The 12,163-nt window shown below is 41.4% G+C and overlaps 1 long non-coding RNA gene across 1 annotated transcript; it reads right to left on the reverse strand.

Moving 5' to 3' along the window:
* Positions 1-4,673: 4,673 nt before the first annotated feature.
* Positions 4,674-9,968, reverse strand: LOC109145735. The gene is made up of 2 exons (XR_005604190.1): positions 9,885-9,968; positions 4,674-5,207 (listed from the first exon to the last, which is right to left on the reverse strand). It is a non-coding gene; the product is annotated as an uncharacterized LOC109145735 (long non-coding RNA).
* Between the last annotated feature and the right edge of the window lie 2,195 nt (positions 9,969-12,163).

Here is a 12,163-nt window from a genome sequence, read left to right on the forward strand (position 1 = left end):
CGGGTAACATGTTTAACTCATTGAGAATAGTTTCCTTTTAACATGATAAAATGAGAATTGAAAATTTTTTTGTGCAAAAAATTGCTTTCCAAACAGCTGTCATGAATACTTTCAGTTACAGTTACAGTGTGGTTAAATTGTTTATTCAAGAGTCTGAATCATTAGTGTATTTCTCCCACTCTGTTTTTTTTTAAGTTTAACCCTAAGTATAAGTTTTAGAACTTTCATATAATTTGGACCAATTACGGAAGGCCCTTGGAACTGAAGCTATGGCTGTACTAGGCACGGCTCCGATGCTGAGGCCAGCTGAGTCCAGGAGCATTTTTAATTACAGCACCACCCTACGCATTTATGATTATTTAAGTGTACTTGACCCAACCAGTTGTCTAATCCTTCCTTTTAACTTCTCCACGGTCTATTAAACATCCCCATTTACAAGACTCTCTGCTGGAATCAAACCCTTGGTGGCTGCAATATCTGCCTTCCCTGCTTACAGCGTTCTGACAGCCCTTAACATATTCCAGTCCAGATTTGACCTTTCAAGGGAACGTGTCTAAATTGAGTCGATCTCATTGACAAAGATCAAACCACTACTTAAAATGTCTCGTGGCTGGATTTCCTTCCCAGCAGACCCACAACTCCAAGCTGAAGTAAACATGAAAGGCTGCATGCAGCTGCAAGCAGTATTAGGTAGGAGAACAGTGCAAGCCTCACATGATCTGAGCAGTAAGTGCTCCTGTGGCAGCGGTACAGGGAGAAGGGAGGGGAAATGGGCAACAGGCTCCTGACCCTTGAGTAAATCAGTGCCTAGAAAGCATGATGGGGATACTCATCCATGCACGACAGAAATACTCACTCACTGCACACTACACATGCACAACGATGATACAGTCAGCACTTGATAAATTACCTCTCTGAGTAGAAATGAAAGATTTTATGCTGTTTCCCTTCTTTGTGGTGTTGTTTGATTCATTTCTACTTATGGCTCAGAACTTTTCACAAACACCCTCTGGAAAACCAACTTTTCTACAGGTCCAGGCAATCCAGCAGTACAACATACAGTGTAGGTATTTTGCATGGAAAAAAGAATTGCTGCTCTCAAGTACGTAGAGTAATTTATGAATGCTGTCCTTAAGGTGATTACCAGCTGATATCAAACTAGAATAGAGAATACAATTCCTGCTGTTTTCCGCTGAGAAGTCACAGTGTAGACAAAACCACTGTTTTTGCAGGAAGATGAGGAGGCTAAGCTAGGAGCTATAGCATCTACAGTTTTATCTGTGATTTCATTATTTACTTTCAATCAGGTATTTCATTTTCCTTTCAAGATATAATCTCTTTTGGACAATTATTCTAGCAAGGAGTGAGAATAAAGCTCTTGATTTCAATTTCTTGAAAAGGCTATTTTGCCATTAATATACTGGGAACCAGTCAACAATTATGCTTCTGCAGGGCCCACAGAAACAGAACTGGTACAGAAAAAAAAAAAAGGGTTGAACTAATTCTTTCAATGCCAATATAAAAGAAAGTCACGTTCTTGCCAGACAAGTTCTTTAGGTCAAGTACAGCCAGAAGGTGCACTTTGAAAAAGAAAATGTATCCTCCAGATAATAATGTTCTTTGGAAAGAATTCTATGCTCCTAGAAATTGGTCTGTGAGGTTTATTTTCTGGCTATATGGGTGGAGGAACACAGATCCAGGAAATATATTTACAATTCTCAGTGGATCAGAAAAGTTAATGCCTGTCTCACACAACTCTTTCAACTTTCCTTGATCCTCTCCTTAGCTTCCTACCAATCATTTTCCCACAGCGTCCTGTAGTAACTCCGACCTCACTGAATGCAAATTTCTTTATCTATATTGCTTTCTTAATGAAACGCATTCAAAACCTTCTTCTAATGAGACCAACCACCCAGGAAAACAAAACAAGAGGGCTTGATAAGACGTCACTCTGTCATTGTGAGAGGTTGGGACAGAATAAGATAAGAATAAATAATAAGAATAAAGAAAATAAAGAAATAAGAAAAAAGATACTTTTTGTTGTTCCAGTAATGGAAGGCAGAAATCAGCTAAATTGGAGGTCTCAGAAAGCAATACACATAGATTACTTCAGATTTTGTTCTTATAAAGCAAAAATGAAACAAAGAAATTAATAACATCCCAACTATCCTGGGGTAAATAAGTGAGTAATTGTTCTGTACTATATCTTAGCAGTGAGAAAACCACTATCTCATTTCAAAACTAAATATATATAGAGAAGAGCAACTGGCATCACCTACTTAGACATTTGACACTGTCCTGCACAGCATCCTTGTCTTTCAACTGGAGAGCCATGAATTTGACATATAAACCACTCAGTGGATAAGGAATGGTCTGCATAGTCACAGTATGAAAGCTGTGGTCAGTGGCTCGATGTCCCAGTGGAGACGAGTGAGGAGTGGCCTTCCTCAGGGCTGGCATAGGGACCAGCACTGACATCTTTGTCAGTGACATGGGAAGCAGGATCAAGTCACCCTCAGCAAGTTTGCCAATGACATCAAGCTGTGTGGTGCAGCCGACAGGCTGGAGGAAAGGGATCCCTCCAGAGGGGCCTGGGCAAGCTTGAGACGTGGGACTGTGCAAAAGCCAAGTGTAAGGTCCTGCAGGAGGGTCAGGACAATCCCTAGCACAAATATAGACTGGGCAGAGAATTGTTTGAGAGCAGCCCTGCAGAGAAGGACTTGGGGGTGCTGGTAGATGAAACGCTGGACACAGGCCATCAATGTGCACTCACAGCCCAGAAATCCAACTGCATCCTGAGCTGTATTAAAGACAGCAGGGCCAGCAGGTCAAGGGAGGTGATTCTGCCCCTCTACTCTGCCCTTGTGAGATCCCAGCTGGAGTGCTGCATCCAGCTCTGGGACCCCTAATATAAGAAGGATGTGGAGTTCTTGGAGTGAGTCCAGACGAAGGCCATAAAGATGATCAGAGGGCTGGAGCAAATTTCCTATGAAGACAGGCTGAGAGAGTTGAGGCTGTTTACCCTGGAGAAAAGAAAGGTCCAGGGAGACCTTACAGAAGTCTTCCAGTACAAAGGCGTCCTCCAAGAGAACTTGAGAGAGGTGTTTTAGAAGGGGCATGTAGTGACAGGACAAGTCTAATGGCTTTAAACTGAAAGAGGGCAGGTCTAGTTTAGATATTAGGAAGAAATCCTTTACTGTGAGGGTGGTGAGACACTGGAAAAGGTTGCCCAGAGAAGTTGTAGTTGTCCCATCCCTGGAAGTGTTCAAGGCCAGGATGGATGAACAGCCTGGTCTAGTGGAAGGTGATCCTGCCCATGGCAGAAGGGTTGGAATGAGATGATCTTTAGGGTCCCTTCCAACCCAAATCGTTCAACAATTCTGTGATACGTAGGTATATATAGTAACCACTGGTACTGTATATTCCCTAAGAAATGTTTCCTAGTTTACATATTACACAATGGACTGAAGAGTTTTAATAATGCCCTCCCAACTTTGTACTTGTTCTCCTCCCTACCAGGAGGAAAAACCCTGTGGCATTCCAATTCCACTCTGTAATTGAGCATTCTCAGTACACACTGCATGTTTCTTGTCTTGAGGTAACAAAACCAATTTGTTAGTTATGTTGTTAATTCAGGGGGAGAGGACTAGAGCTTCAGGGCTTCTTTGTAGTTCTCAGTCCCTTACCTATGTCTTCTTTTCTTCCAAATATACTGTGGAGTTAGGAATTTGTAGTAAAGATAAGGAATTATTCTAGGATTTGCTTTCCCATTTAAAAGGTATTTAAATTGAGGTATCTGGCTAGAAATTATTACTTAGAGAATAAAGTTTCTTGATAAATCCTGTGTTGCACCTGGTGCAATACCCTCAGTCAGTGTGCCCAAGGAAAGTGAGAGTATTCCTGGGGATTCCACATTTCAACAATGTCTTTCTAGCCCACTATAAGGTGGCACAGGGTTTAATGAGAGTTAGCACTTTCCCTTCCCACATGATTAAACTGATGACATCTATAAGCACACATATAAACCCCCTGGAATTGTATATTGTGAAACATTTGAGGCAAAATTTCTGATAACTGTGGTATGAGAATATTATGCTCTAAAAATAAAATGCAGAATAGGATTAATGGTATTTAAGACACTTAATAGCTCAGAATCTAGGCAGACATGAAGCAGCACACAGATTTCTTTGAACCAAGTATGACTAAGTCTTTGACTGATTTAAGCACTTGATCTGTATCTCATAATTCTAGGAACACAGCAAGCCTTTTTCTGCTTAGATGTTTTAAGTGGTGAATCTTGTATGCCAGGTAAGCATCTGCTTTCATTATGGTTGTTCTGGTTCCTAAGAAACAAAGCACTCTGGCTTTAAAAGTTTCCTCTAGTTCCTTTCCAGTTCTATTAATAAAAATTGTGGAATATATTTCATTTGAATAAAAATATCACATACATTTTTCTGCAACTTATTCCTGGGAGAATTATTTTTGCTTTTGTAAAAGCAAAATATTTCTGTATCACAGTACTAACACAAACTGTCAACATAACCAGTCAATCTCTGACCCGACCTTCTGCTGTCATAAACAGGACCACAATAATGTACAACTCCACTACTGAGCTGATCTTCAGGTATTTCAGTATTTCTTTACTGGGCTGCTAGATAAGAAATAAATAATAATTAACACACATCACAAGAGATGCTTTAATTGCTTTGACAGTTAGACCCACTGAGGGTGAAGTTTTCTGACTTGAACTTACACGTCTTATCTGAGCCTGCTTTCTCCCATCTGAAAACTGAAGAATCTTCATGAATCCGTGAAGCAAGGCCTTTATTGGTTGAAGTTTTCTTAATTCCTCCTGTAGATCTCACCTCTTACAATAAAATGTTCATGGAAAATTCTATTCAAACCCTTTCTGTTCTTCTTAATAAATGAGCATTCAGGTAGCTGATTGTAGTGGGAAATGGAAATTACACAGAACAGTGCAAAAGATTACTACTTTCTATTTAGATAAATATGATACATATTCCTTGAAAAAAAGAATACTGTAGAACTTCCAGGCTCTTTGGCCAGTTCAATTTGCTGTCACTGAACTCTCTGATGATATTATTTGCCTAGGTCTTCTCTCCTTCCAGTCTTTTCGTTCCGTTTCGAGGGCCTGTGCTGTTTTGCTCCATTAATGTTCTCCTCTGAGGAACTCAGTTTTACCACAGCTGCAGAAATACAAAGCAAGACAACCAAAAAGTTGTGTTGGTACCTTCATATTTTCATCCCATTCTGCTAATTTTCTCTTCAGGACTCTTCCTCCATATCAAAACAACTGAACTATTCTCTTTTCCATGTCACAGACCCCAAGAAGCCCTTTTTTTTTCCCAAAACCCCTTCTCCTTGTCCCTAAATCCCTTCTTTCTTTTGATAAAATATTCCCCTTGTGCCTCCTGTCTATCTGCTCAGTACAGAGACTGGCACAAAAAAGTTGCCTTCTGCTCACCTCTGTGGTGTCTTCTGCCCTAGCACAAGTCCTACACAGCTCCAGTAGTGTTTTCCCACAAAGATGCTCAGTTTAACCCTTCGGCCAAAAAATCCCTGGTATATTACCAGGTATTTTACCTTCAGGGCTCAGTTTCAGCACAACAGGCAGAGAGGAATCACCAGTCCTGCCTGAAGGATGAACCTCCAATAGTCACATTTTTACTGGAACTTTCTTGTATTTTGCAAGTGTTTTTTAAACAAGTTCCCTATTTTTGTGTCTGTCTAGGTTTCAAGTTTAGGATTTTGCTGAAATAAATTAGATCTAATTAATGAAGAATTTGCTACCATGTGTCTCACAGTCATTCTCAAAAAACAAAACAAAAAAACCCTGAAACCTTTGTCAGCATGTTTTCTGCAGACATAAGAAAGTAATTTGGACTAGGTGATTCACTGTTTGTTCCTTTCCAGATGTAGTGTTCACTATGAAAAAATAAAGGTCTTTGTTTTAAATGCCCTGCAAAACAACAGTAGCTGTTTTCACAGACTAATTTTTCTACTCCTTAAGAAATATTGATAAAGGAATCAAATTACCAAGACTCTCCTCAGCTTCTTGTATCACATGCACAAAACTTCAGTAAGTTCAAAGCACACCATTTAAATACAGAACATTATTTAAAATGAAGCACGTGCAAGAAGGAGCTCAACTAAGTCTGCAGTCTGACTAATTATTGCTAAGCAATTAATCACTGAAGCTTGTCAGGTAAAAGCAGAACATTAAGTCAAAACATGATCATATTACATTTACAAATCTCAGGTATCACCCTGACTTTTTTATTTCCTTGGACCAGGTTTCACAGGACCTTGGTGCTTTCTGGTAATCCTGATATATCTATAGCTGACTTCAGAAGTGGCCCTAACTGGGACAGCTTTTCACAGAAGACCTTGGCAGGAAGAATACAGCAGCAAAACATCCAAAAAAAAGGCTTCTCAGTTTATGTGGGGTTGTTACATGAGACTTTCTTCTGGGTTGGGATATAGATCTAGAGCAGTCTTGTTCTTAATATCCAGGTTAATCATCGAGAACAGTACAAACAATGGTATTTAAATTAAGTAGAGTAAACAGCAATTTTGAGTCATGCTGTTGCTCTCTCCCTTCTAACATGCTGTATGCTGTGGCTGAACCATCCAACATCTGGACTGTGAATATAATGCTGCCAAAGCTGTACTTGGTGGTTGCCAAACTGTTGAGCCCACGCGTAGCTTCGCAGCTTGATATCCAGGGAGCCCAACTATGATTCAAATTCTGAAAAGTCACCAGGTCTATGGTTGCAATATGATTCAGCAGTTTGGAGGCGAGCCTTCTTAAGTTAAAAAAAAAAGAAAACAGCAACAAAAAAAGCCACAGCTGAGCTGACCATATATGGCATACAACTAGCAAAGAAGCAAACTTCTTGAACACCTTCACAACAGAGCTCCATAACTTGACTGGATGGTACAAAACATGGCTTATCACAAGCATCGGGCTAAATTCTGCTCCCCTAACAACTGTGGAAACTCAGATGAACTCCGCTAATTTCAGCGATACACAGCCTGCTTAAATATGAATGTACAGAAGTTCCTCAACATGCCTCTTGCTGGCACTCTTTGAGATAAGCTTGAAGTCATTAACCAGGTAGAGAGCAGCATCCTTACAGAAGAATGCCTCCAGTGGTATTCCAGGAATTTAGCTACAGAGGTAGACTCATTCCCTATCACACAGATATACTTGATTTGTAAATGAATTAAGCATTGTGAATTGATCAGGAAAAAAAAACCAGGTTCTGCACACACACAGAATGCACGAGGAGCCTCAGTCTTACATCAATTGCTCTGTGCACTCCAGGATCATTTACACATACATAAAAGATGACCATATCTTTCCAAAACGAGGTGTCTACTGGCCTGGTACATGGAAGGGCTCAGCAGCTGATTCACATTGCAAAGCCTATTTCTCAAACTTGTCTCCTTGCCTTCTAGCAGATATAAATAGCTAAAACATGACTTTTTTCTTCATTTACTGATTGTTCAGGTGGACCAGCACTGCACCAAGGCATGACAGTCCTCAAAGCTCATCCTGTGCTGCTCAGCCCTGCCTAGTCAGACAGATGAGACACCATCCTTCTATGTGTATTGCCTTCATTTCTTCTGGTGATGATGCTTACTCTTCCTTTGCCAAGTAGAGTGGCTTGACTAATATTCTCTACTCCCAGAAAAATACATGCTCAGTCATTTGGGAAATTAAAAAAAAAAAGGGGTGAAATAAATGCTGCTCCAATTGAAGTTGAGTGGTTTGTTCAACACGAGAAAATGTTGCTCTAGGAAAGCTTCCTTTTAATATAATAAATGCAACAAATGGAGTCCCCTTTTTTCTCATTCCCTTCTCTTTAATAGTAATTAAATGAAGTGGAGATTGTGAGGTAAAACCAAGCACATCTGGGTCAATTAGCATGGAAAGTCAATTCTTTAAAACCTGAAGGATGCATCTGGGAATCGTGCACTTCACAGCACGAATCTCAGGGCAGTGCTGCACTCTCAGCAACTCAACTCAATTAAGCCATTACGTGGTTCTTTAAATCTGGGGATCCAGGGGAATTGGTTAATTGTCTGCTTGTCATAGTTCCTCCTCAGGGAGCATGTAAACGTCTTCTGTTTCTCCTATAGATGTGTGGTGCATGTAAGAACAATCCATTTTAGCTGACTTATTCAAAGCTTATTTCTCCCGTGGGAAAATTAATCTTCCACCTCAAACACTCAGAACAAAGCGCTCCAGTGGAAACAAACCATGCCATCAATGTGAAATAGGTTTTCAATGACTACAGTCGAGTTTATATTTCCTTTTCTTTACAAGGCTCAACTATTTCTCCCTGCTTTCACTTGTTCCTAACTTTCACAACCAAACTTCTCAGGCCTGTGATAGAGTTTCACCATTCTCTGCAGCTATGGGCAGCTCTGACACACCCTTGGACTTACCTAATGCACTGTAAGTCACCCGCTGACTTTACAGTCAGCAGAACCCCAGCAAGCCATCTAAACATTTATGAAGTGCTTAACTCCATGGACAGGGCTGAGTGCCTCCAGAGGATAACTCATCCCACATCCAGATAGTTGTGGAGAATGGCACATCAGGGGATGTCCTGATTGAGAGCTGTTCTGGATTCACTGAACTAAGAGATCTACTTAAGAGCTCTTTAACAGCCAGCCTAAGGCAGACATTCCACTTTTAGACAACAAAATTAGTGAGCTTAATCCCACCTACATCTCCTCACTGCTGTGACTGTGACAACCACTCAGGAAAGACAGACTACTGTCCCTGTTTCACCATACCACATCAGTGAGTTCCTCCTCATGTGCACACAAGCAGCTGCTTTCACTCTTATTTTGCTCCATGTTTCAGACTGCTAAACATCCAAAATCTCTAGCTGGCCTCAGCGGGAGATGGTTGCTGGGTGCTCGGGATTGTGGAAACAAGTCATCCCATTTAGCCCCTAAATATGGATTTAGAAGGCTAACTTTAGCTTCAGATTTTTTTTAAACTTGGCATGGTATTAAAATCCATCCATGGGGCGAGTTAATTTTTTACCATCAAAGAGTAGTAAAACAACTTCTCCAAGGTCATACAGCAGGATGACTAGGATTAGAATGCCACAAATTCCATGTGTTATAACCAGAAAATTATTCTGTTTCCTAAATGTAACATAATTGGGATACAGTCTGATAAATGGAGACTGAATAAGCCACACTAAATCTACTGATGTGTTCTGCAACGTCTGGATGCATCCCCAACCCTAGCTATGAAAGGAAATGTAATTATGGTAATGAGAAAGTGCAGTCCACCCATCATTTGGGTTACCACACGCATACGTAACCAATTCCAAATATAGAACGGAGCAATGTCTCCTACACTCTTATCTCCCATTGGATCCCTTTTCCTTAAGTTATATGCTTGCCATCTTTTCCTCTGACAGGAGAAACAATCTATTTTGGTGTATGCACAGCAGCTGAAGGGCTATCACGTCCGTCAGGACACGGGGAACAGCTGCTGGACATTCACCAAAGAGCTGCCTTTGGGGGCAGACACCTTCCCTTGCCCACATAGATGTAACCAGTGTTTGCTCAGGCGCAATGCTGGGGACGAAGGAGGGAAGCTAAGCCTGAGGAAGAACGTTCAAGGAGGAGAGGAAGATCAAGAAGCCAGAGAATTTTATAAAGCACCCTTGTGTTTTGAAACCTATGCCAATTTTAAAAATGAGGGGTATGTCTCTTAGTGCAGTCTAAGCCATGAATGCAAGGTAGTGTAGAGATTCAGAAGCCTTATTTAAACATCCTAGTTTGGCTCCAGAGAAGCGGAACAGCATAGCACACAGTCCAGGCTAACTTACACAGCTCTGCCATGGCAGTTTAGACCAGTCAGAGCCTCAGGTGTCTAAAGGTCTCTGTACAGCGGTGTCCTCAGCATGCATCACTCACTTGGTTTACATCATCTGGAGGACGTGTCTTCACGAGTGGTGCAATGTGTGAGTGTAACTTAAAAATTTCAGCTGTGGCTCCAGAGTACGTGCAAGGGATCCTGATGACAAACATTCTGGCTCTCCTGCCTGTCTGCAATCCAGGGACATAATGCCAGACACTTTTCCTCCTGTGGTGGACCAGCATGTACTTATTTTTGTGCACCTCAGCTTGCCTTGGTTACGAAAGAGAGAGGAAATATTTTATTAATTTTCATCTCCTAAACCAGAGTGCGGCAGATAGCTAGACTTCCAGTTCCACCAAGTTTCTGCAGGAAAAGGAGAAATGGGTCATTGTCAGGTGTTTATAAAAGTATTCAGAGGTATCTAAAGCTGAAAAATTGTTCTGAGTCTAACTTAAAAAATATTAGTATCTTTAGGCTGTCATGCCTAGATATTTGTCCTGAGTTAAGGAGTATAATCAGATATAGCAGAGACAGCAGGAAGAATTAGAGAACTGGATTGTGACCTGCACATCCCCACACAAGGCTTCTTGGAAGTGCCCTGTGCTAAGCAACAGCATGTCACAGCAAAGTAATCCCAGAACATGGCAGGGGCAGCCAGTCCCAGTGCGCTGGTCACAGCTCCACCAGCATTCAGTGCTTTCGGACACAGTCACACATCAGGGCTTGAAGGGACTCTCTGTCCACTCTCCACCCACAATGTAAGCAGCACCACAGCTCTGTTCTCAGTGAAAATAACACTAAATGTACGTGCATCTGGACCAATTGTCAGGGTGTTGTAGATTCAAGATACTTTAATTTCCTTCTTAGAAAACAAAGGAAGAGAAAAATCAGCAAACTGCCTCTTATACCCTCTGTCTTTCTTATTGCCTGGAATGAACAAAGATGGTGCCTGATAAGCCATGGATGGAAGAAGAAAAATAGGGAAGGACTAGAGCAATCCCAGTAAATTCAATCCAGCCAAGTCAACAGCAACTTGAAAACTTTCTGGATGCTCCACAACCCACACGCAAGAGTTCCTCCAGTCCACTTTCTGCTACCAATGTATCTGCACCCCAAAGTTAACACAGAAAGAGGCCAGTAGAGGCCGAATTGCTTCCTGGCACAAGGTAGCATGGACTCTACAGCTGAATATACACTATATACCAGTTGAGGAAGGGACTGACTATTGAATGGCAACTGCATGTACCATAGTCAGTGCCTGACTGCCCTGCATGTCCTTTGCTGTAGCCTGCTGTCCTGGTTCAGAGATTATGTGAGATGCTGCTACCATGTTTATGTTGGCTTCATTTTGATGCGAGTGACTACATGAAATGCCACACATGCGCACACAGGCACACGCACACCCCAAAGACAGGCCTTCTTCCAGGGCTGTCAACAGCACCTTTAAAAAGTTGTACATGCAACTTAAAAAAAAAAAAAGAAAAAAAAGCCATTTTGAAGAACTAATTTTTCTTACCTTTCTTCAGAAAGAGCTCTAGCACCCTCCAACACTCAGGGCAGCACAAAAACCCGGTATGTTCATCTTGGTATTTGAAGCACATACACACATATGAACATACATGCACACACTTATGCAGACCCAAAACTCTCTCCCCAGGAATGTGGCCTTCCCTTTTCAGGTACGTACCAATAGGAATGCATACACTGAAGAAACAGAAGCAGAAAAATCATGTTTTTCACACAGCTGTTTATTCTGCTTGCAGGAGTTCCTTTTCCAGCCACAGGCAAGGGTGGAATCCAGAGAAGCCAAAGGCAGTTGTGGCGGGATGTAAATGAGACCACACCTTCCAGACACACTCCAATCATAAGGGAAGAGCATGGATGTAAATAAAACCACACCTTTGCTGGACCAGCCTTCTCTTCTTACGTAAAACAGTTTCCATGTAAATAAGGCCACTCCTTTGGATGAGCTGCCTATTTCCATTTGTGAGGAGAGGCATGTAGGCAAGGCCAAGCCCTTTCACAAACTCTTAAGTAAAACTTTGAGAGGATTATAAGTTTTGCCCTTGTCTGGCTCAGAGAAGACTAGTTCCTTCTTTGGAAAGAACTTTATTGCTCAGAGTGGGATCTGATGAGCCAGCACATATCTTTCCTCAGTCTTCCTGTCAGGCACTGAAGACTGCTTTATGAACAAACTGCTCATAGAACATGGATACCCATTTTAATATGCAACTTTTACCTTGCATT

This window comes from Corvus cornix, chromosome 3, assembly GCF_000738735.6.
Source record: "Corvus cornix cornix isolate S_Up_H32 chromosome 3, ASM73873v5, whole genome shotgun sequence".
In the NCBI taxonomy this organism is placed as follows: Eukaryota; Metazoa; Chordata; class Aves; order Passeriformes; family Corvidae; genus Corvus; species Corvus cornix.